Below are 25,358 nucleotides of genomic sequence, written 5' to 3' on the forward strand. Positions count from 1 at the left end.
CAAAGAACCTCATTGTTCATTGTATGTAAAATAATTATAACACAGAGGGAGTATTGGGAAATACTTCCTAAGAGCAATGAGTTGGCCCTAAAAAAATGAAAATAAATATGCAAATGGAGGTTCCTAGGCAGGGCGAAAAATAAAACGAATCAGATACAAAGATATGGGAGTACAGAAGACCCCTGCAGTAAGAGAATGGTGAAAATTCCATTGACTAAAACATCAGGTACATGCTGAGAAGTCATGGGGTTAAGCCTCGGAAACAAAGCTACAACCAGATTGTAAAAGGCCTCTAAAGTGTTTGGATTTTTTAAAATCTCTGTGGGAGGCCACTGCTTACAATGTCAGCAGAGTAATGTTTGGAGAAGATAACTCTGGAGCCAATGAGGAAGCTACACTGAAAGAGGTGAGTTAGTTGGGAGCTGTTGTAGACATTAGGCATGACATGACACTTACAACTAAGGCACAATGAGGATGAAGATAAAGAGGCAGCACTGAGAGATACCAGGAGTCAGACTTGTCAGAATTAGGTGATGAGTTGGATTTGGGGATTCAAGGGAAAAAGAGGAGGAGAAGAAGTTTGAACTACTGGGTGGATGGTAATGCTGCCATTAGCTATACAGACCACAGGGTTTGGGACAGCCAGTAAATGATGGGTCTAGAATTCAATCCCAAGCCTTCTGACTTCAAACCTTTTGCTTATTATACTCTAACACACTGAGTTTTATAGGCTAGTGATGCCACTTATGGCAGAAAAATATTAATGAAAGTAATCTAAAATTCTTACAAAAACAATTTTGCCAATATAGCTAAATTATTATATCCTCACTAGTGGCCTGGTGCACAAATTCGTGCACATCATAAACCTAGATGATATAGTCTACTACACATGTAGGTTATACAGTACGGCTTGTTGCTCCTAGTCTATAAGTTTACAGCATGTTATGGTACTGAATACCTTAGGCAATTGTAACAAAATGGTAACTATTTGTGTATCAAACAGAAAAGGTATAGTAAAAATATGGTAGAAAAGATAAAAAATGGTACACCTGTATAGGGCACTTACTATGAATGGAGCTTGCAGGACTAGATGTTGCTCTGGATGAGTTGGTGAGTGAGTGGCGAGTGATTGTGAAGGCCTAGGACATTACTGTACACTACTGTAGACATAAAAACTGTACTATTAGGCTACACTAAATTCACAAAAATTATTTCTTCAAAACTAAATTTACCTTAGCTTACTGTAACTAACTTTTTTACTTCATAAAAGTTTTAATTTTTTAAAATGTTTAAACTTTTTTATAATAATACTTAGTTTAAAACACATACATATTGTATAGCTGTACAAACATATTTTTATCTTTAAGTTATAAGCTTTTAATATTTTTAGTTAAATTGTTTTTACCTTTAAAACTTTTTTTTTTTTTTTGTAAAAAACCAAGACACACACACATTAGCCTAGGCCAGTGGTCCGCAAACTCATTAGTCAACAGAGCCAAATATTAACAGTACGATTGAAATTTCTTTTGAGAGCCAAATTTTTTAAACTTAAACTTCTTCTAATGCCACTTCTTCAAAATAGACTCGCCCAGGCCGTGGTATTTTGTGGAAGAGCCACACTCAAGGGGCCAAAGTGCTGCATGTGGCTCGCGAGCCACAGTTTGCTGACCACAGGCCTAGGCCTACACCAAGGTCAGTATTATCAAAATCACTGTTTTCCACCTCCACTGGAAGGTCTTCAGGGGTAATAATATGCAGGGAGCTATCCTCCCCTATAATAACAATTATATCCTTTTGTAAAGGATAACTCTTGAAGGACCCGCCTGAGGCTCTTTCTGAGGTGTCACTCTTTTTAAAAATATGTCCATAGTAGTTTGCTTGGTTTGCTTCTTTTTTTTCATCAAAGATTTGCTTATAAACAGACTAGAGGCCCAGTGCATGAAATTCATACACTGGGGGTGGAAGTCTCTCGGCCCAGCCTGCGCCCTCTCGCAGACTGGACCTCTCGCTCCTTACCACCCACTTGCTCACTGCTCCTTATTGCTCGGCTCATTGCTCCTTAGCGCTGCTGTGGAGGTGGGAGAGGCTCCTGCCACCGCTGCTGCATTTGCCAGCCGTGAGCCTGGCTTCTGGCTGAGTGGCGCTCCCACTGTAGGAGTGCATTGACCACCTGGGGCAGCTCCTGCATTGACCATCTGCCCCTTGGTGGTCAGTGCGCATCATAGCGACTGGTCATTCTAGTCGTTCTGCTGTAACAATTGCTTAGGCTTTTATTAAATAGACTAGAGGCCCGTTGCACGAAGATTTGTGCAATAGGCCTTCCTTCCCCTGGCTGCTGGCATCAGTTTTCCTCCGGCACCCGGGACCCAGGCCTTCACTCTGGCCGCAGTGGAGAAGCCAAGCCTTGAGGCTAGGCTTCTCTGTTCCAGCTGCAGTGGAGAAGCCAAGCCTTGAGGCTTCTCCGCTCTGGCAACAGCGGAGAAGCCAAGCCTCGAGGCTTTTCCGCTCCGGCCGCGGCAGAGAAGCCAAGCTTCTTAAGTCTTTAGCATCTTTAGTCTTCAGTTGTCTTCAGTCTTCAGTCTTCTGTCTTTGCTCGGGCCAGAGCCTTCAGTCTTCAATCCGTGCCTGCATATGCAAATTAACCCGCCATTTTTTGTTGGGTTAATTTGCATACTAACTCCTGATTGGCTGGTGGGTGTCGCGGAGGTACGGTCAATTTGCATCTTTTTTCTTTTATTAGTGTAGATAATGAGCCATGAACATTCCTGTTAATGAACACCTTTCAGTGTTAAAGGTACATGTTTTCAAATTCTTTAAGGAGCTTGTTGTTGAGGTCTGCAAAAGCAACTGTTAAACTCTTCATTGTGAATTTTCTTGGGGGTTCTTCTTTTTATTTATTTTTTTGGTGGGATTGGGGGGGTTGTTTTTTTTCTGCTCCTACAGTTTCCTTTTCTCTTGCCTCTTCTTCAGTTATGCATTTCTGTTCCAATTTCAACAACTACCCATCAGTCACTTCCTTGGAACCACCTCTAGGAGCTCCTCAATGTCATCCTCTACTACACTCAAGTTAAAGTTGTTAGACATTTCAACCACAGTCTTTTTTATTTTGCAACCTCTTTACCTTAGGGCCTAGGCCAGTCCTTCTAGACATGGACAAACCTCTTTGAGTGTCTTTTTCCAGATGCTCTCATACACTCCTTGGAGACATCACCCTAAACCAAAGCATAATTCTTGATGCATCATAGATGTTGTAATCCTTTCAGAATTGCATCAGTGTCCTCAATTGCAATAATTGTCTAGGTAAAGTTCATCTCTGGTAGTGAGCCTTAAAAGTTGCTATAATTCCTTGATCCAATGGTTCGATCAAAGAGGTGGTATTTGAAGGGAAAACACGACTTTGATATTGGGATGAAGATCACCAATAAAAGGATGTCTGGGAGCATTATCAACAATAAGTAAGGTCTTAAAAGGTATGTTACTCTCCAAGCAGTACTTGTACATTTTGCTGGCATAGTAATTCAGGAGGACATCTTGGAAGAGGAGCTGGGTCATCCATGACTATTGCTCCTATAGCACACTGGCAGTGTGTGCTTATCAATATGCTTGAAGGTCCTTAGGGTTACTACACCAGACCACAAAGGGTTTCAACTTGTATCCTGCAACATTGTCCCAAAGTAAGACTGTTATCTTGTCCTTAAAAGCCTTGAAACCTGGCATTGACTTGCCCTTCTTTCAGGAATCTGTTTCCAGAATAGGAAGATTTCATTTACATTGAGTATTTCCTCTGGCAAGTAATTTCCCTCCACATTCAGCTTAGCTAGAGTTTCCAAAAATTCTTCAGCTGCCTTATATCAGCATTCACAGACTTACCACTCAATTTCACACTATATAATGAATAATAGTTTTTGAATCACTTAAACCACCCAATAAATTTAATATCATAATCAGGTCAGGTTCAGCCTTTCTTTTTTTTTCAACATTGCAAACAAATTTTTTGCTTTGGCTGTAATCGTCTTGATGTTGAGAGGGATACACTTCTGTGTCTGGTCTTCAACCCAGGTCATTAATAAGTTTCTGCATGTCTGAAATAGGCCCTTCTCAAATTTTTGTTAAACTTGTTACCTTCAATGAAACAGATCCATTAACAGCTTACATCACTTTGTTCTTTTTCTTCAAGATCATAGCTGTGGTGGAATGGAACATGCCTGACTGATAAGTGATAACCATTACTGATTTTCCACCTTCGTTGTCATTAAACACATTGTCATTAATTGTTTCCAGGTCAATCATTCACCATAGCCTCTTACTGATAATATTAGCAGTGAATCTAGTACACTTAAAGGCCATAATGAACAAAACAATATGAGATTAAATCAAGCACAAAATAAAATGATGCAATCAAGAGACATGGTAAATATGAGTAACATAGTTGCCTATTACCATTATCAGGTACTATATACTGTACATAATTGAATAAAAATAAAATAGAATTTATTTATTTGAATTTATTGGGGTGACATTGATTAATCAAATTATATAGGTTTCAGGGGAACAATTCTATAATACATCATCTGTACATTGTATTGTGTCTTCACCACCCCAAGTCAAGTCTCCTTCCATCACCATTAACCACACTTTACCGTCTCCTCCTTCCCTCCCAATCCCCTTTCCCTCTGTAATCACCATACTGCAAATATAACACTTTTAAAGCAGAAAGTATACACTAAGTACCTTCTGTGGATTCAGCCCATTCTCCATTGTGCAACTTCTTAAGTGATCTAAAAGTCACTTCTATGTAACCTAGATAAGTGTTTCTTCAATTGTTGAAATGTGGCTTCCTTACTTCACCATTCATACTGTTCTTGCCAAGGACTCCGTGTTGCCACATCCAATTGTTAGTATTACTTTGTCTCAGGTAGCCTCTATACTGCATTAGATACAACTGTCCGTGCTCTACTTTGTGAACTTAGTCCTGTGAACTCTGTCCAGGTATTATGTCACCCTGGATCTCCTACTTCCTACCCACATCCTATTACTGAAGAATACAGAGAAACCAGGTGGTCTCTATATTCTTCAGTAATCTCCCTTCCTACCATATCCTACGGACATGTGCTAGGCCACCTAACCTAGGCCTTGCTCAATGATTTCACAACCACTCCTATTCCTATGCCTATCAGAGTCATATCTATTTGGATGTCACATCACCTCAAATAAAGTATGTCTGGAGATGGACTCGCTTGACTGTCCATATCAACTTCCTTTCAAATTTATATCTTAACGGTAATGACCATTTCTTAAGGTCATTAGATTTCAATCTCCTGCGCCGTCATTCCCTATTTGTAATCAATTGCCAGAAAGTTCTGCAGGTATTTTTTTTAATTTAATAAATCTTTATTGTTCAGATTATTACAATTGTTCCTCTTTTTTCCCCCATAGATCCCCTCCACCCCGTTCCCACCCCACCCTTTGCCCTTACCCCCACTCTGCACTGTCTTCATCCATAGGTGTACGATTTTTGTCCAGTCTCTTTCTGCAACCCCCACACCCCTTTACCCCCGAGAATTGTCAGTCCACTCTCTTTCTATGCCCCTGATTCTATTATATTCACCAGATTATTCTGTTCATCAGATTTTTTTATTCACTTGATTATTAGATTCACTTGTTGATAGATATGTATTTGTTGTTCATAATTTTTATCTTTACCTTTTCCTTCATCTTCCTCTTCTTAAAGACTACCTTTCAGCATTTCATATAATACTGTTTGGTGGTGATGAACTCCTTTAGCTTTTTCTTATCTGTGAAGCTCTTTATCTGACCTTCAATTCTGAATGATAGCTTTGCTGGGTAGAGTAATCTTGGTTGTAGGTTCTTGCTATTCATCACTTTGAATATTTCTTGCCACTCCCGTCTGGCCTGCATAGTTTCTGTTGAGAAATCAGCTGCTAACTGTTTTTCTCTTACTGCTTTTAATATTCCCTCTTTGTCTTTTGCCCTTGGCATTTTAATTATGATGTGTCTTGGTGTGGTCCTCTTTGGATTCCTTTTTGTTTGGGGTTCTCTGAGCTTCCTGGACTTGTAAGTCTATTGCTTCCACCAGGGGGGGGAAGTTTTCGGTCATTATTTCTTCAAATAGGTTTTCAGTATCTTGCTCTCTCTCTTCTTCTGGCACCCCCATAATTCTGATGTTGGTACGTTTGAAGTTGTCCCAGAGGCTCCTTACACTATGTTCATATTTTTGGATTTTTTTTTTCTTTTTGCTTTTCCAGTTGAGTGTTTTTTGCTTCTTTGTATTTTAAATTTCTGACTTGATTCTTGAGATCCTCTAGTCTGCTGTTAGATCTCTGTATAATATTTTTTATTTCAGTCAGTGTATGCTTAATTTCTAGTTGGTCCTTTTTCATATCTTCGAGGGTCTCGCTAAATTTATTGGCCTTTTCTAGAAAATTCTTGAAAAACCTTATAACCATGGTTTTGAATTCTATATCCAGTCATATGCTTTCCTCCATTTCTTTTGTTTGTGATCTGTTTCTTTGTCTCCGCATTTTGGCTGCTTCCCTGAGTTGATAGAGTGGCTTTGTGTGCTAGGTGTCCTATAGGGCCCAGTGACTCAGCCTCCCCAGTTACCTGAGGTGGACACTCTTGGTGCACCCCTCTGTGGGCTGGGTGCGCGTCTTCTTGTAGTTAAGCCTTGATTGTTGATGGTATCACTGGGAGGAATTGACCTCCAGGCCAGTTGGCTGTGAGGATCAGCTGTGTCTACACTGGGAGAACTTCTGTGCTGGAGACACCCTTATGAGACAAGACTTGGAAAAGCCTCTGCTCAGCTTGGATAGGGCGGAGTCTCAGGGCGGAGCAGACAGCATTGGTTTACCGACAGCCCTGCCCTAATAGACCCCTGTGTCTCAGTGTCCCGTGGTAATCACTGCAAGCACCTCTGAGAGAAAGCCGCCCTCGAGTTCCGCCTGCTGCCAGACAGTCCAGTTTCTCCCTGCATGAGTCTGGGTCCCAGAGTCTTGCCCGGAACTGGAGTTCAGTGCAGTCGGTAGCTTTTGTCTCCCTCCCACTTGAGAAAGCCAGCCGCATACTCGGTTGCTTGCCCTCTCTGTGGGTGTGCCTTGGTACCTCTGCCTTCCGCAGTTCCTCTGAGTCTCAGTGTGCTTTTCTCTTTCCTGACAGTCCAGTTTCACCCCGTATGAGTCTGGGTCCCCAGAGTCTCGCCCGGAACTGAAGTTCAGTGCAGTTGGGAGCTTTTGTCTCCCTCCCGCTTGAGAAAGCCAGCCGCATACTCAGTTGCCAGTCCTCTCCGCCCACGTGTCTCCATACCTCTGCCTCCTGCAGCTCCTCTGAGTCTCAGTGTGCTTTTCTCTTTCCTTCTAGATGTAGAATTTCCACTCAGCCAGCCTTCCTGTGGTTCTGGATGATGTCTGTTTTGTCTTTTAGTTGTAGTTTTAAAATTGTTGTGTGAGGCAGCAGTTTAGGTGTTTACCTATGCTGCCATCTTGGTTTCTCTCCTCTGCAGGTATTTTTTGAAAGAATTCTCAAACAAATGAATTAATCTCCATCCCACTTTTGCTACATGTTCAATTGCTTATTAAATGATTTATCAATGAGGTCAAGGGAAACCTAGTAAGAGATTGAATCTGCAAGGCATGCACCAATCTAGAAGGCAAGTTAGGCCCTAAAAGCTGGGGAAGATAAAATGAGCGACTGATAAAGTTTGAGGGCCATTTTCAGATGGTATCAAGAATAAATTATATAACCAATATCTCAGGATTTATTTTACTTTTTTATTAAATTTATTGAGCTGACATTAGTTAATACAATTATATAGGTTTCAGATGTACAATTCTGTAATACATCATCTGTATATTGTATTGTGAGTTCCCACCCTTAGTCAAGTCTCCTTCCATCACAATTTATTCTCCCTATACCCTCTTCTACCTTCCCACAACCCCCCTTTTCTCTGATAATCACCATACTGTTCTTCGGGATTGTATTACTACAATTCCTAACCACATGGTCCAGATGCTGTATGCTACTAACATGTTTTACTTATACCTACCTCTATACTTTTATTTGGTTACTCTGGGTTGGTGGCACTAGTTTAGTATTGTCTCATTTCAAGGTTGCTAAGTAATGTCATAAAGCCTTTAGTATCATGATCAAAGAAAAATGTGGTTAAGCACATCCCTAGGTGGTTTCCATGGAAACCAAAAATGTGAGCTGACATGTATAATCCTTAACTGAAGACATTGATCACTAAGTCAACATGGCAGTGTCAGGAACTGGAACTGAAGTACGGCTTTCCAGAACCAGGGGAGACACAAGCCAACAGAAAAATTCTGGGCAGGAGTTTTTCTAAGCTCCTTGAAGTTCTCCACTATCTGAAAAGAAAAATCAACTCAAACCTTCACACTGAGTGCTATTTGAATTCTCCTTGTCTTTGACTTCTAACAAGGCTCAGTATCTCCTGCAGAAGAATAGCTAACTCATACAGCACTTTCCACAGGCTAGTGCATTAATTATATTTTTAATATTTTATGATTTTTTATATACTTGGGGGGGGGGTCTAGCTGACTGAGGAGAGACTGCCCCTCCCAGGGTTAGCTAATTCCCAAATATAATTAATTTGTTTTAAAACATGTGTTTCATACACACACCAACCAATCCTAAGTCCATACCCCAAACCACCTTCTTTATCTTACTCTCCCACACCAAGACAATATTTCCCCTGCCCTAAATCACCAAGGGCCAGGTACCAGAAAACTAGAAACTATAGCTCAGAGCCCACTGGAATTATTTAAACTAACCAATCCTGAGCAATTTCTCCTGCCTTGCCTTGCCTTTCTCATGAAAAACAGTAACAGCTCTGGGCCAGTCTTACCCTCTCATTTCTTTCTGCCTCCTGATGAACACTGGTGTTTCCCCATGTGGCCCCCCATGGTGTGATGTAGCCCCCTCCTCTTGGAGAATGTAAGTAAGAAAAATTTTCTTTCAACAGCATTAGATTCTCCATGTCATCGTTCAGTCATCTTCATAAATTAAAATCCCACGAGTACAACTGAAAAAGCTAGAAGCCATTCTAAGCACTTTGTATAGGTAAACGTATTTATTTAATCTTCATTAGTCTATGAGGTATATACTATTATTATTCCCATTCTAACAAGAAGGATATGAGGTACAGAGTGAACAAGTAATTTGCTCAAAGTTCTATGAGTGGGTGGCAGAGCTGGGATGCAAAGTCTGTAATTTCACAACTGCACTGTATTGCCTTTTGAGAAAGTTGGGATGTTCTTTGTGTTCAAGACCCAAATCTGTGGCATTATTTTAATTACTGCAGAACTCCTGCAAGGGTTGCCATTTTTGTTTGAAAACCTGCCTTAAATAAGTTTTCAGAATGAGGAGTAGATACATCTGGGGACCTAAAAAGCATCACTATTTCTGATCCCAGGTGAATAGAAAAAAGAACACTTAGTTTAAATTGCGTAGAACTCAGATGCTATAAGAATGAGAACCCATACACTGTCTCTTGGATTTGTCTTTTTAAAGAATATAGCACCAGTACTAAACACAGGAGAACACAGTCCTTTGAGTGATCCTAGGAATGAACCAAATGCCTTGTATGCAGCCAGCTATAAGCCATTCGGTATATCTAGGGCACAGAGCACACAATGACTCCAAGAGATGAAATCAGAGAGATCCACAGGAGCCAGGCCAGGAATGGCCCAGTTTACTTGCAAAAAAAGTATATAGGTGATAGGGAGCCAATTTCTGTTCCTTCCTCATACCTGAGCAATGGAACCCTTTGACTGATCTCCCATTGATGGCTACATAAATGATCATTTAGGGCCCTAGCTGGTTTGGCTCAGTGTATACTAGTAGAGCATCGGCCTGCAGACTGAAGGGTCTCAGGTCGATTCCAGTCAAGGGCACATGCCCGGGTTGTGGGCTTGATCCCCAGTAGGAGCAGCTGATCAATGATTCTCTCTCATCATTGATGTTTCTATCTCTCTCCCTCTTTTTTCCTCTCGGAAATCAACAACAACAAATATGTATATTTTAAAATGATCATTTAGGTTGTGTAACATGTAGAGTAAAACTTTTATTAATGACACAAATAAAACTTACAGCCAACATTTGACAAAGATTACTATTTTCTTTTCAATTACTGCGTTGGGACAATTTCCAGAAATAAGATTGAATCAAAGAAGATTATTGTTGTTCTCATACTTTTTATCTTGTTAACCTCTAGACTACTTTCAAGGAGAGGCATTCCTGGTCTCTACCTAGGAGATGCCAGTAGCACACTTCTCCATGTTGGGACACCAAAAATGTCTCCAGACATTGTCAAAGTTCTCCTGGGGGGTCAAAACTGGCCACTGAGGGGTGGCCTGGGCCACGGGCGGGGGAGGAGAGGCGGGGAGGGGAGGAGGCAGGGTAGAGGCCATCTGTGGCCCTGCCGGGTGGGCGGGCTGTGGGCGGGGCCGAAAAAAAAACACAAAAAAGAAAACAACAACAACAAAAAAAACTGGCCACTGATCTAGATAATGGGAATTTCTTAAAATGAAGTGTGCAACCTCCAGGCTTCACTATTTTAAAAGAAAGGAGAATCTTTTCTCCTATTTTTAAAAAATATATTTTTATTTATTTCAGAGGGGGAGAGATAGAAACATCAATGATGAGAGAGAATCATGGATCGGCTGCCTCCTGCACAACCCCTCCTGGGGATTGAGCTCACAAGTTGGGCATGTGCCCTGACTGGGAATCGAACTATGATCTCCTGGTTCATAGGTTGATGCTCAACCACTGAGTCACACTGGCCAGGCTCCCCTTGACTATTTCTTCCTGCCTGCTGGATAGAAAGTGGATGTGATTATGTGTGTTGGAGCAGCCATTTTATTCACAAGATAGAAGCCATAGGTAAAAATGATAGAGCAATAATGAACAACAACAACAACAAAAGCCTGGTCCTTTATAACTATAATGCCCGGGGGGGTGTGTCCCTCAGCCCAGCCTGTACCCTCTCCAATCTGGCACATCCCTCTCACAATCCAGGACTGCTGGCTCCCAACTGCTTGCCTGCCTGCCTGCCTGATTGCCCCTAACCACTTCTGCCTGCCATTCTGATCACCCCCTAACCACTCCCTTGCCAGCCTGATCAAGGCCTAACTGCTCCATGGCCAGCCCGATTGCCCCTAACTGCCCTCCCCTGCCTGCCTGGTCATGCCTAACTGCCCTCCCCTGCTGGCCTAGTCGCCCCCAACTATCCTCCCCTGCAGGCCTGGTCCCCCCCAACTGCCCTCCCCTACAGGCCTCGTCACCCCTAACGGCCCTCCCCTGCCGGCCTGGTTGCCCCCAACTGCCCTGCCCTGCCAGGCTGGTCCCCCCCAACTGCCCTCCCCTACAGGCCTGGTCGCCCCTAACTGCCCTCCCCTGCAGGCCTGGTCACCCCCAACTGCCCTCCTCTGCCAGCCAGGTCATCCCAACTGCCCTCCCCTGTAGGCCTGATCACCCCCAACTGCCCGCCCTTACAGGCCTGGTCCCTCCCAACTGCCCTCCTCTGCTGGCCTGATCGCCCACAACTGCCCTCCCCTGCCAGCCATCTTGTGTCCACATGGGGATGGCCATCTTGTGTGTTGGAGTGATGGTCTATTTGCATTACCTCTTTGTTATATAGGATGCCATCACACCAACCATAAATTGCCTATCCAGATTTATCCAGGAGATTGAAAAGAATCTTCTAATTTGTTTAAGACGTTATTATTTTGGATCACAGCAACTAAAACTATATCCTAACAAATACACATTTTTTAAATCCACCCACAGCTTTTATTTCAATTTGTAAAATTGTTGCTTGAACAAATCCCTGTAGCTCTCCCAGAAGAATGAGTACATAGCTAGCAGTCATTTTGCCATAACAGTGTCAGTATGTTCCTGATTTCATCAGGCATTCAGAAGGACACTGCATGTGTAAATGCATGGAAGAATACAACAGCATGATGACCTGTGGGTGGGAATGACAAGGAATTCAATGCAATTGACATATAAAGGCCAAATAGGGAAATAGTTAAAAATGTAGGTATAAGCCAGCTTTTGAAGGCTCTATCACATGTGTGTGTTTTTTAAAATATATTTTATTGATTTTTTTACAGAGAGGAAGGGAGAGGGACAGAGAGTTAGAAACATCGATGAGAGAGAAACATCGATCAGCTGCCTCTTGCACATCCCCCACTGGGGATGTGCCCACAACCAAGGTACATGCCCTTGACCGGAATCGAACCTGGGACCCTTCAGTCCGCAGGCTGACGCTCTATCCACTGAGCCAAACCGGTCAGGGCTCTATCACATTTTTTTTTAACTATAAAATTCTTAATCCTTTATTATTTCTTTGAGACATATGTGGCCTTATAGCTTGCCAACTGGGTACATGCTTCATTTGATCTTTCTGCAGTGAGAGTATGACTTCTTGCTATCTTGCATAACGCCGAGAACAGTGCAGTACGGGGCAAAGGTTGGTCTGCAGCCCTTAGGCCAGCAAAAATAAGATGCAACTGTTCTTCTGTGCAGATGATCCTGACATGAACCTTGGGAGGAAATATAAGATACAGTCTTTTCCTTTGTGCCCAGGAAAACTCCATAAAATAGCGAGTTTTCATAGTTAAAACATTTATTGAGACTGAGTTGTTTTGTGTTAGTTTTAACACTGTCGGTTTCACTGAGGCCCGTCCTGTGTGAGTGTGGAGAGCACATAGCTTCTACCCAGTGCTCCAGGATTCACTGGAAATCCATGGGAAGAGAAAGAGGAACAAAAGCACAGATGACCTTAGCGGTCATTTTTCACATACTTGAGGCATTTTCTATTATCCATTCAGATTAAGTTAAAATATTTTTAGTGCTACATTCTTGGTTTACTAAGTTTTTCACCTGTCTTTAGTTACATCTTATTTGTAGAAAATACACTGATTAACTAAAATCCACTTGCATGCTAAGGTTTTATTCTACCAAGCATGTGATAAAAATAATGAAAGCTGCTTTCCATCTTTTTCATCTTTACACAGTTCCATCGAACCGCTGTACCTCACCTACAGAATCATATTTGCCAGTGGCTGCTCCTTTGCATACCAGCCTTCCTTGGTCATTTTGGGACACTATTTCAAGAAGCGCCTTGGACTGGTGAATGGCATTGTCACCGCTGGCAGCAGTCTCTTCACAATTTTGCTGCCTCTCCTTTTAAGGGTTCTGACCGACAATTTGGACCTCTTTTACACACTGAGAATCCTCTGCATCTTCATGTTTGTTCTCTTTCTGGCTGGCTTTACTTACCGACCTCTTGCTCCCAGTGTCAGAGATAAAGAGAGTGGAATCAAAGGAGGCAACAGATCCTCCTTCTTTTCCAGGAGAAAGTTCAGTCCTCCCAAAAAAATTTTCAATTTTGCCATCTTCAAGGTAACGGCTTATGCAATGTGGGCTGTTGGAATACTGCTTGCACTTTTTGGATACTTTGTGCCTTATGTTCACTTGGTGAGTATGCTTCCTTGGCTTTGCTGGTAACAGATATTATTTCATACAAGAAAACCTTTGAAAACATATTTAGTACCTGTGTTCTTCGACTCTGTAACATAGGATAGTTGGGTAGCTTTAGTTTTTAAGTTTTAAACCCACATAGTTCTCTATCAAAGAGAAGATGACTGACCCGAGTTGAAATCTTCAGCATAGGTGTATTAGCCAATGTCCTGAGGATACTTAGAGAAAGATGATGAACTCAAAATTGTGTTTGTGGCGCTGTGCCTGTTTCTCATTGTCCTAGAATGCCATCCGAAGTTCACTTGGTTCTGAAGATGTCACCAAATGTGTTAAAAAATTCAACTGAGTACATTTGAAGATCTAGTTGGCTTTATTAAGCAATTCATAAGTCAGGCAGCATCCCATCCAGCACCTAGAAGGACACTCTTCTATCACATTTTTTGAAGAACTCTATTTTTTTCCTGAAGGATATGCAAGTCATGAAAGTACCTGATGGACTTCCATTTTAGGAAGGTAATTCTTATGGCAAAGTAAAAAATAGATTGGAGGAAATCATTCCATGAGGAGAAAAAAATAAATTAATGATATGCCTATTTGGAGAAAAAAATTAAAGGAAAGCAATTTAGAGGATAAACTAGCTAATCTAATATAGCAAGTTTTAGAAGATTAGCTAGTCTAATACAGAAGAGAGAGAGAACAGGAAAACATAAAATGAGGAATGATGGTAGTGGGTTACAGATAGAGGAAATTAAAAAAAAATTGTACATTTCTCCCTCTTCTTCCCTTGTTCCACTTCCATTCCCCTTCTCCTATGGGCATTCATTTTAGTATATCAAATGCATTTCTTTTCTTTTTAAAAAATATTTTTATTGATTTCAGAGAGGAAGAAAGAGGGAGAGAGAGATAGAAACATCAATTGATCGGCTGCCTCGTGCATGCCCCACACTGGAGATCTAGCCCACAACCTAGCATGTGCCCTGACCAGGAATCTAACCGTGACCTCCTGGTTCATAGGTTGATGCTTAACCACTAAGCTATGCCAGCCAGGAAGATACATGTCTTTTCAATTCACCTTCCATATATTCATTTTTACAAGTACTTATATATTCTTGAAAAATATAACACTGTTTTGGCTTTTTAAAAATTTTATTAAATTATAACATACAAATATGTGTGAAAACTGTAAGTGTAAAGATCAATACATTAACACAATGAACATGCTCTGGTAATTAATTACACCCAAGTCAAGAAATAGAATATTGCCAGAATCCCAGAAACCTCTATCTTCACCCCTTCCTGCCACTCCCCCTCCCCAATTTTAACCACAGAATGACTTCTAGCACCATAGATTAGTTTTTGTCTGTTTTGAGCTTCAGATAAATCCAATAATGTGACATGTATTCTTTTGTGCCTGTGCCTTTTATTTAACACTAGGGGCCCGGTGCATGAAATTCGTGCACTGGGGTGGAGGTGTCCCTCAGCCCAGCCTGCCCCCTCTCACATACTGGGAGCCCTCAGGGGATCTTACTGAGGCAACCAGGCTGATCAGGGGAAGGCACCAGCCCCATCACCCCGCTGCTGCAGCCACTGCCAGTCACTGCAGCCACCAAGGTGTTTTCATCAACACGGACTCCAGTCCCTTCACCATGAAAAAATGACAACTTTCTTTAGGCATTTTCAAGATGTGTCTTTCATAGGATATGACATTTCTTTCTTTCTTTGTTTTTTTTATCCTCACCTGAGGATATGTTTCCATTGATTTTCAGAAAATGTGGAAGGGAAAGGGAAAGACAGAGAGAAACATCAAAGTGAGAGAAACACTTTGATTGGTTACCTCCTGCATGAGCCCTGACCTTGGCTCCAGCCAGGGAGGAGCCTGCAACCTAGGTACATGCTCTTGATCAGAATCGAACCGGACCCTGCGGTGGCCAAGCCTAGGCATTATCCACTGAGCCAAACTGGCTAGGGCAGGATATGACATTTCTTAGCCCTCCAGCAGTGGACCTTCATTTTTTTCTCCAGGAGTGTGGTGGAAAAGCCCTAGATCACCTTTTTGGATTCTTATACCCAAGTTACTAAGAATATTACCAGTGGCATACAGGGAGCTTAGCCAATGAGTGATCAGAAAAGGTGTTTCCTCTGTAGTTCACACCGATTGCCTCTGATCTCTGGCTCCGCCCCTGCCAAGGCCTAAAGCCACAGGGCCTGGGCAGGGGCCCCCCAGCTCCCTCCGATCACCAGCTCCGCCCCTGCCCAGGCCCCAAGTCTCTGGCTAAGGCTTGGGGCCTGGGCAGGGGCCCCCCAGCTCCCGATCACCAGCTCCGCCCCTGCCCAGGAGCCCCCTGGTTCAGGTCCTTCCCAGGTTGCTTAGGACCCACCAGGGGCCTACCTCGGAGTGACCTGGGTGCTGAGAAAGTTCCCAGGACCCAGGCTGCTCAGCACCTAAGTATTCAAATTAACCTCCATCTTTGTTGGGTTAATTTGCATACTCACTCTGATTGGCTGTGGGCGTAGTGGAGGTACGGTCAATTTACATGTTTGTCTATTATTAAGTATTAGAGGCCCGGTGTACGAAATTCGTGCACGCGGGGGAAGGGGGGTGTCCCTCAGCCCAGCCTGCACCCTCTCCAATCTGGGACCCCTTGAGGGATGTCCGACTGCCCGTTTAGGCCTGATCCAGGTAGGATCAGGCCTAAACGGGCAGTCGGACATCCCTCTCATAATCCAGGACTGCTGGCTCCCAACTGATTGCCTGCCTGCCTTCCTGATTGTCCCTAACCGCTTCTGCCTGCCAGCCTGATCACCCCCTAACCACTCCCCTGCCAGCCTGATTGATGCCTAACTGCTCCCCTGCCAGCCTGTTTGCCCCTAACTGCCCTCCCTTGCAAGCCTGGTCACCCTAACTGCCCTCCCCTGCAGGCCTGGTCACCCCTAACTATACTCCCCTGCAGGCCTGGTGCCCCCCAGCTGCTCTCCCCTGCAGGCCTGGGTCCCCCACAACTGCCCTTCCCTGCAGGCCTGGTCACCCCCAACTTCCCTTTTCTGCTGGCCTGGTCACCCTTAACTGTTCTCCCCTGCAGGCTTGATTGCCCCCAACTGCCCTCCCTTGCAGGCCTGGTCCCTCCCAACTGCCCTCCCCTGCTGTCCATCTTGTGGTGGCCATCTTGTGTCCACATGGGGGCAGCCATCTTTGACCACATGGGGGCAGCCATCTTGTGTGTTGGAGTGACAATTTGCATATTACTCTTTTATTAGATAGGAGGATTAGATAGGATAGAGGCCTGGTACACCGGTGGGGGCCAGCTGGTTTGCCCTGAAGGGTGTCCCGGATCAGAGGGGGGGTTCCCTTGGGGTGTGGGGCGGCCTGGGTGAGGGGCCTGTGATGGTTTGAAGGCCAGCCACACCCCCTGGCAACCCAAGCGGAGGCCCTGGTATCTGGGATTTATTTATCTTCTATAATTGAAACTTTGTAGCCTTAAGCGGGGGCCAAGGCAGGCCAGGGCAGGAGGAAAGCTTGGCTTCCCCCGTTGCTGGGGAAACCCAAGCCTCCTGCTCTCTCCGTGGCCACAGCCATCTTGGTTGGATTAATTTGCATAGTCGCTCCTGATTGGCTGGTGGGCGTGGCTGGTGGGCGTAGCGGAGGTACGGTCAATTTGCATATTACTCTTTTATTAGATAGGATGATTACATTAATGAAATTTGTGCACATAGTGTGTAGCTGCAGTTCTTATTTTTATTGCTGTATAGTATTCCATTGCTTGGCTATACCACAATTTATTTATCCATTCTACTATTGATAGATTTTTGGGTAATAGCCAATTGAATATAATGAATTATGCTTCTGTGAACAGTGTTTCTTTTTTATTTTTATTTTGCGTGAATGCAGTCCCCCCACTACCACAAATTATGCAGTCGAGTTTCCCACACTTGGGGAAATCGCAGGGGCCAGCACATCTGGAGTGCAATAGATAAGCCTTGCCCTGGGAAAACCACATTTGTGATCATTACATGTCTTTTGATATGCATGTGATTTCATTTCCTATATCAAGGACTAAAATTGGTTGTACCAAAATACATATCCATTATCAGTGTTTTGAGAGATTCAATAGCTTTAAAATTTCCTAGACATGACATTGTCACTGTTTTTTATTTTCGGTCATTCTGGTAGCTGTATAGTCATTGATTTTAATTTGTATCTTTTTTAATTTTATTTTATTGATTTTTTTTACAGAGAGGAAGGGAGAGGGATAGAAAGTTAGAAACATCGATGAGAGAGAAACATCAATCAGCAGCCTCCTGCACACTCCCTACTGGGTATGTGCCCGCAACCAAGGTACATGCCCTTGACTGGAATCGAACCTGGGACCCTTGAGTCCGCAGGCTGACACTCTATCCACTGAGCCAAACTGGTCAAGGCTTTAATTTGTATCTTTTATGACTGTTGAAGGACCACCTTTTCAAATGTGTATTGGCTATCCTTTTTTACGAAGTGCCTCATCAAGTCTCTTGCCCGTTTTTTATTATTATTGTTGTTTGCTTATTTCTTTTTCTTTATTGATTAATAGGCATTTTTTATATATTCTGGGAATGAGGCTTTTATCATATCTTTATCAATCAATGGGTTTTTTGTTTTTTTATATATATATTGTATTGATTTTCTAAAGAGAGGATGGGAGAGGGATAGAGAGTTAGAAACATGGATGAGAGGGAAACATCGATCAGTTGCCTCCCAAACCCCACCCCCCCACTGGGGACATGCCCGAAACCAAGGTACATGCCCCTGACCAGAATCGAACCCAGGACCCTTTTTCCACAGGCCGACGCTCCATCCACTGAGCCAAACCGGTTAGGGCTATTAATCAATGTTTTGATCTCACATCAATATTTCTCTCTCTCTCCCTCTCCTGTCCTCTCTCTCTAAAAATCAACTTAAAATATTTTTTAAATAGAGTTTTGCATCTATGTTCATGAGAATTACCCACAATTTTTTTCTTGTTATGTTTTTGCAGGATTTTTGTTTGAAAGCAATACTCAATTTATAAGGTAAATTGATATATTCTCTCTCCTTTTGTAATCTCTGTAAATATTTGTGTAGAATTGGTATCATTTCTTCCTTAAATATTTGAAGAAATACCCAAGCTTCCCCCTCTCACTTTCCAAATTCCAATTTTCTCCTGATGCCTCTTTTTGAATCTATCTAAAAGCACGTGGGAAGGGAATCTCCACTCTCTATAATACAAGGCAGAGCAGGAATGGGTCTCAGAGCAAACAGCAAAAGACATGCACACCTTCCATCGTTTTTAGGAAATCGAGATAAACAGCCTATTTCTAAGCCCCAAAGAGTGTGATTTACCAACTTTGATTATCCTGGTGTTCTCCCTTCATAGATGAGTATCTTTTTGGCTATTGCTTGCACTTTGGAAACAGAGTCAATCAGCCTGGGGTGACTCTGCAGTAGACAGACCAGGAGCACAAGTATTAGTGCTCCTTTCAGGCTAGGTCCAGTGAAGAAATCGGGATGCAATTTAGTGATTTGATTACTAACCTCTGTGAAAAGTGTTAAAGGGAAACCTCATTTAAAATAAAGTCTAGTGGGAAAGAGCAATGTTGACATGGTAGCCGCCACGGGGTCATTAGTTGGCATCTGCCATAACTATTGATTGACTATGGAAAACTATATCAAAATAGAGAAAAATGGAGAAAGTATCTAAGGATAGATACAAAACTACAGGTCAAGTGGTAGCTATAAAAGAAATCAGACTAGAAAGTGAAGAGGAAGGGGTTCTTTATACTGAAATTCAGGAAATTTCTCTATTAATTGAATTTCATCATCCAAATATAGTCAGTCTGCAAGATGTACGCATGTAGGATTCTAGGTTATATCTCATCTTTAAATACCTTCCATGGACCTAAAGAAATGCTTGGATTCTATCCCTCCTAGTCAGTTCATGGATTTTTTCACTTGTTAAGGGTTATTTGTACCAATACCTACATGGGGTTGTGTTTTGTCACTAGAAGTGTTCTACACAGAGACTTAAAACCTCAAAATCTGCTGATCGAATGACAAAGGAACAATTAAACTGTCTGGTTTTGGTCCTTGCCAGAGCTTTTGGAATACCCATTACAGTATATACTCATGAGGTAGTAACACTTTGGTATAGATCCCCAGAAGTGTTGCTGGGATCAGCTTGCTATTCAACTCCAGTTGACATTTGGAGTAAAAGCACCATATCTGCAGAATTAGCAATGAAGAAACCACTTTTCCATGGGGATTCAGAAATTGATAAACTCTTCAGAATTTTCAGAGCTTTGGGTACCCCCAACAATGAAGTGTGACCAAAAGTGGAATCTTCACAGGACTATAAGAATACATTTCCCACCACATGATCTCACTCATTTGTGGAATATAATGAACAACATAAACCAATGAACAAAATAGATGCAGAGACAGAGAAGTATCAAACTGACTGTCAGACCTCAGAGGGAAGGCAGGGGAGGGACGGAGGGGGGTAAGAGATCAACCAAAAGACTTGTATGCATGCATACAAGCATTACCAATGGACACAGTCACTAGGGGCGTGAGGGCATGTACTGGGGGGTGGGAGTGGCTGGGAGAGGTCAATGGAGAAAAAATAATAATATTGTAATAGCTATGTATGGGCCAGGGGTAGGGGGGTACTTGAAATATCAGGGGGAACACTCTGTAAAGTATATGATTGTCTAACCACTATGTTGTGCACCTGAAACTAATGCAGAATAATAGTGAATGTGAACTATAATTGAAAAAAAAGATGGAAAATTGTATATGTTTTTCATCATAATAATTTAAAAAAGAATACATTTCCTAAGTGGAAACCAGGAAGCCTAGCATCCCATGTCAAAAACTTGGATGAAAATGGCTTGTATCTTCTCTTAAAAATGTTAGTCTACAATCCTGCATCGAGAACAGATAGTTATAGTTTTACTGTCAACTCTATTTTTGCCTTGTGTATTTTTGTATCCTTTGTTGTAAAACTTAAGTTCTACTTCATCTTCTAACTTCAAAAGTTGTAACTTAAAATGTAAATATTGTTCTATATGAATTTAAATATAATAATTCTGTATATGTGTGTAGATATCACTGTTAACAACTATTGTTACTATAATAAAACTATAAATCTAAAAAAAACAGAGTTGGGAGGCCAGAAGGGGGAGCCCTCACACCTACCACTCTAGTCAATTACAGACCCCACAGGAAAGTGTCAATTACAGACCCCAAGAGGAAGAATCCTCAGTTATGAACCTTCACCCATTTTACTGAGGCATGCAGAAGTTAAGTAAGTTTTCTACTCCTACATAATTGTTAAGATGTGGATTTTGGCTTTAAACCAAGGCAATCTGACCCGAGCCTTCACCTTAATTTCTCCCTGATAATGCTTCACTTGAATACATAATTCTCAAAGACACAGGGCTTGAGTGGGTGGGAGAGATATATATTTTAGTTATGTCAATGAAACGGAGATATAAATGATAAAAATAATATAGCTGATGAGTCAAGAGCAGTTTTCCTGAAATTAAGATGGAGAAACATGGACATAATCCAAGGCAGGTGTGCATTACTATGCAGAGGGATAAAGAATTAAACTGTACTTGGTCTAAAACAAGTATCTCTGGACAGCCTGTCCCAAGTCTTTTGACAGTTCTTCAGTCCCTTGAGAATTTTACATTATCGAGTTGATCTCTTCCACTCTAACTCTTTTGAACTCTTTTGATCTTGTTAGTACTTTTCCTTTCACAGCGCCCTTCTCAGCAACCCAGCCAGGTAAGCAAGATAGGTATTCTTATTCTCATTTTACAAATGGGATAAGTGGTTTGCCTAAGGTCACACTAGAAAGTGGCAGACTCAAAATTAGCCAAGGGTATTGTCTCCAGATTCTATGCTGTTTACATTTTGTCACATTGGCATTCTAGAATACCATTTTGTTGTGCCATTACTCTTTTTTGCTTTTTAAGTTGTCTTTACTTCCCACCCCCCCTAGTCTGTTGTACTGAATAATTAACATGCAACAGCAGGTTTTCCTTAGTATCCATGTCTACCTTATCAAGAGATCTTGATAACCCAATTCAAGTGTTTCTTGAAAAATTCTTTGTAGATAGAGTTCCTTACTGATGAATTCTCAGGTTTTAGATATTTCAAAAAGCTTTTATAATGAGTTCTTTGTAAGACTAAATAATTGATTCAAGGCATTTTTAAACTATTACCTACTAGTAAGATTTACCTGGCTTTCATTTTGACAGAGTAAAATCAGAAATTACTCTATGTTCTTTTTTTTCCCTTTCAATTTTTCCTACTTTTAGGAAGACAAAAATATAAATCAAAGTTTTCTTTCAACCAAGTCACTTTGACTAGCTCAGAATATATTTGTTCAGAGTTAAAATATATTCACTATTTAAATATTGGACTTTGAATCTACTTTTTTCTTGTTTTATGATTAATAGCATGTCTCTATGTAAAAAAATTTTTTTAAATAAGATTAAAATCACCTTTTAATACCTTCAACAATATGGATCTGACCCCTTCCACCATAGGTATCCACTGATATCACTTTCATTTTTTATTTCCCGAACTTTCCCTCCCCCCTACATTTATATATGTAGGGGAACTCACTTTAGAGATGCAATATAGCTTCAGCAGCAAAGGCATCTGGGAGATGTTGAACTCTCTGTCAAACTCTGTAAGCTCAGACAAGGCTGACTACCCTGAAACCCCGGGGAATGCTACCCAAAGACAAACGCCATGCCCCCAGGAAGAAAGTTAATGAATGTAGAGTGTAGTAACTGCCTGATGTTTGTCTTTTAACTTCTCTCTTAACTCAGTGATTCACTGTTCTTTCCGGAGGTCTACCTGCCAACTGGTTTTGCTATTAACCCCTGCTACTAATCCCCTTTAAAAAAAAACTCTGTCCTCGGAGGGGTGTGCATTCTTCCTGGCCCGCCACCACTGGAAGCAGCTGCCTTAACCGTTATGTAAGTTGCTCCTATTAAAGTTCCTATGAGTTTGAATAAGGCCATGTGTCCGTTCTTCAGAATCAATCCTGAATTTAGACTTTTGGTGCTTTCCCCCATCATATGCATACATACACAATATATATTCCCATAGGAAACAAAGTATTTAGTAGTTTGGTTTTGTAAGATTTTGTAGATTTTTACATAAATGAAGAATGTTTTGAAACTTGCTTTTTTAATCTAATAGTATGTCTTAGGAATCTTTCCATTTTAACATTGTTTTGGTGATTATATAGTATTTTGTGGTATGAGTCTAGCACAATATATATTTTTAAATATATTTTTATTGATTTCAGAGAGGAAGAAAGAGGGAGAGAGAGATAAAAACATCCATGATGAGAGAGAATCACTGATAGGCTGCCTCCCTCACAATGGGGATTGAGCCCACTACCCGGCACATGCCCTGAACAGGAATCAAACCACGACCTAATCCATAGGTCAACATTCAACCACTGAGCCATGCCGGCTGAGCAATTCTGCCACAATTTATTTTTCCACACTCATTGGCTTGTTTCTTATTTTTGCATTTTAAAAAAAATGCTGCAACAAATATACTTGTTCATGCTTTCATATGTACCTCTACTGATATTTTGGGGGAGTAAATACAGAGAAGTAAAATTGCTAAGTTGCAGAGGGTGTATATTTTAAAATTTTAACACTTTACTACCAAATTACCCTCCAAAATGATTGCATTTTAAATTTGTATTAGCAGTATATAAGATAATCTTTCTCCAACTCTTAGCCACCCTTGATATTTTCAAATTCTTTCAATTTTGCAAATCTACAAAGATATGCTATCTCGTTATAATTTGCATTTTTCTTTTTTCTAGTTAAGTTCAGTGTCTTCTCATAGCTTTATGGCTATATATATTTCTTTTGTGAGTCTGTTTACATTTTTTACACTTTTTATATACAGGTGGTCTTTTTCTCACCACTAATGTCTTTGGTGAAAAGAGTTTTACATATTGATAAAGTCCATTTATGACTTGATTTTTTTTTTAAAAAAATATATTTTTATTGATTTCAGAGAGGAAGGGAGAGGGAGAGAGAGAGAGAAACATCAATGATGAGAAAGAATCATTGATTGGCTGCCTCCTGCACGTCCCCCACTGAGGATCGAGCCCACAACCCGGGCATGTGCCCCTGACCAGAATTGAATCCGGGATCCTTCAGTTCACCACTGAGCCAAACTGGCTAGGGCAGATATTTTTAAGTTGAGGAAAAATTCACATAATAAACAAATTACTTTTTAAAATAATTTTAAAGTATGTATATAATTCAGTGATCTTAATACATTCACAATGTGATGCAATCGTCACCACTATCTAATTCTAGAACATAGAGGGGGACCAGAGTTTGCCACACCAAAATATGCCTTTGGAATATTGAATTTAAGCTGGTTATTAACAAACAAAAGCCTCAGAAAGAACCTTTGACCCTCCACCTTACCTATCTAAAGAAATTCAGATAGAAAAACCTATTTATTTAGAAAAAACTGTTTAAAGGAAGAGAGCATCACCTTAGAATCATAATATAAATTTAGTGTGGCAGTCAGGAAGAAATCTAGCAACAGGCTCCCTTCTGTGCCCCATTGTTTCAAGGTGATCCAGTAAGAATTTCTTTATTACATGTTTGCTTTTTGTCATTTACTTGTGAATTGCCTTCTTTCCCTTTGAAATCCAAAACTCCTGCCTCTCTCTTCTTTTTCCAGAATGGCATATAAGCCTCAACAGCTCAGTGTGTTCTTGGGGTTCACATTCTTATATAACCCCCAAATGTACATATGCAATAAATGTGGACATTTGATCCTATTAATCTTTCTCACATTAATTTGACTATTAGCCCAGCCAGAAGAACTTAGAAAGGTGGAAGGAAAATTAGGTTTTGTGCCCTACAACATCATCCCGAGAGAGAAACCCTATACCTATTAGGCATTCACTCTGCTTTATCAAGCCATACCTGAGATTTTTTCCTCAGAAAATGGACTGGACCAAAATCCAACAATGTAAAAGAAAGCCTGATGAACCAGTGCTTGATTTCTTTGAACGTTTTTAAAAAACTTTCCAACTGTACTCAGGTCTGTCTCCAGACAGTTTTAAGGCTTATCAAAATGATCCCTTACTAAATTCGGCATTTTTGGAAGGACTGGATGAAGAGCTTGTAACTTTGATCAAACAACATAAATTAAAGAGGCAGACTACCCATGCTGATGAACTAGCTATTCTGGCTGATCGACTATCTAAAACTATCCAAAAGAGAGAAAAATATAAAGCTGCCCAAATTATGAACTTACAGCTCCAACAATTAAGCAATCAAGTCAATTCTACTCAGAAATCTCTTAGAAAAGGAGAGAAAGAAGTTTTTACTGTAAAAAGGCAGGCCACCATAAGAAAGATTATAGAAAACTGAAATGGTATTTACAAAGAGAAAACAAACAGAAGCAAGCATAGAGCTACTCCAAGGACTGAGAGGGCACTTCCCCTTCTCCTTACTAATACTTTAGGAGAAATTGAAATTATCATAAAAGGGGAAGTCACTAAGGCCCTTGTGGATACTGGGGCTACTTTATCTGTTCTTTTTTTTTTTTTTTTTAATACATTTTATTGATTTTTTACAGAGAGGAAAGGAGAGGGATAGAGTTAGAAACATCGATGAGAGAAACATCGATCAGCTGCCTCCTGCACACCCCCTACTGGGGATGTGCCTGCAACCAAGGTACATGCCCTTGATCGGAATCGAACCTGGGACCCTTGAGTCCGCAGGCCGACGCTCTATCCACTGAGCCAAAC

At 41.3% G+C, this 25,358-nt stretch overlaps 1 protein-coding gene and 1 pseudogene across 2 annotated transcripts in view; one reads left to right on the top strand and one right to left on the bottom strand.

The window, feature by feature from the left end:
* The window catches only part of LOC308233246 (parathyroid hormone-like), a 113,485-nt gene that overhangs the window by 49,760 nt on the left and 38,367 nt on the right, over positions 1–25,358 (bottom strand). The window lies entirely within an intron of this gene.
* Positions 19,191–20,562, top strand: LOC308233705 (cyclin-dependent kinase 1-like; annotated as a pseudogene). Its single transcript has 2 exons — positions 19,191–19,856; positions 20,316–20,562. The product of its transcript is annotated as a cyclin-dependent kinase 1-like (transcript).

This window comes from Plecotus auritus (genome assembly GCF_963455305.1).
Source record: "Plecotus auritus genome assembly, chromosome: 9".
Lineage (NCBI taxonomy): Eukaryota > Metazoa > Chordata > Mammalia > Chiroptera > Vespertilionidae > Plecotus > Plecotus auritus.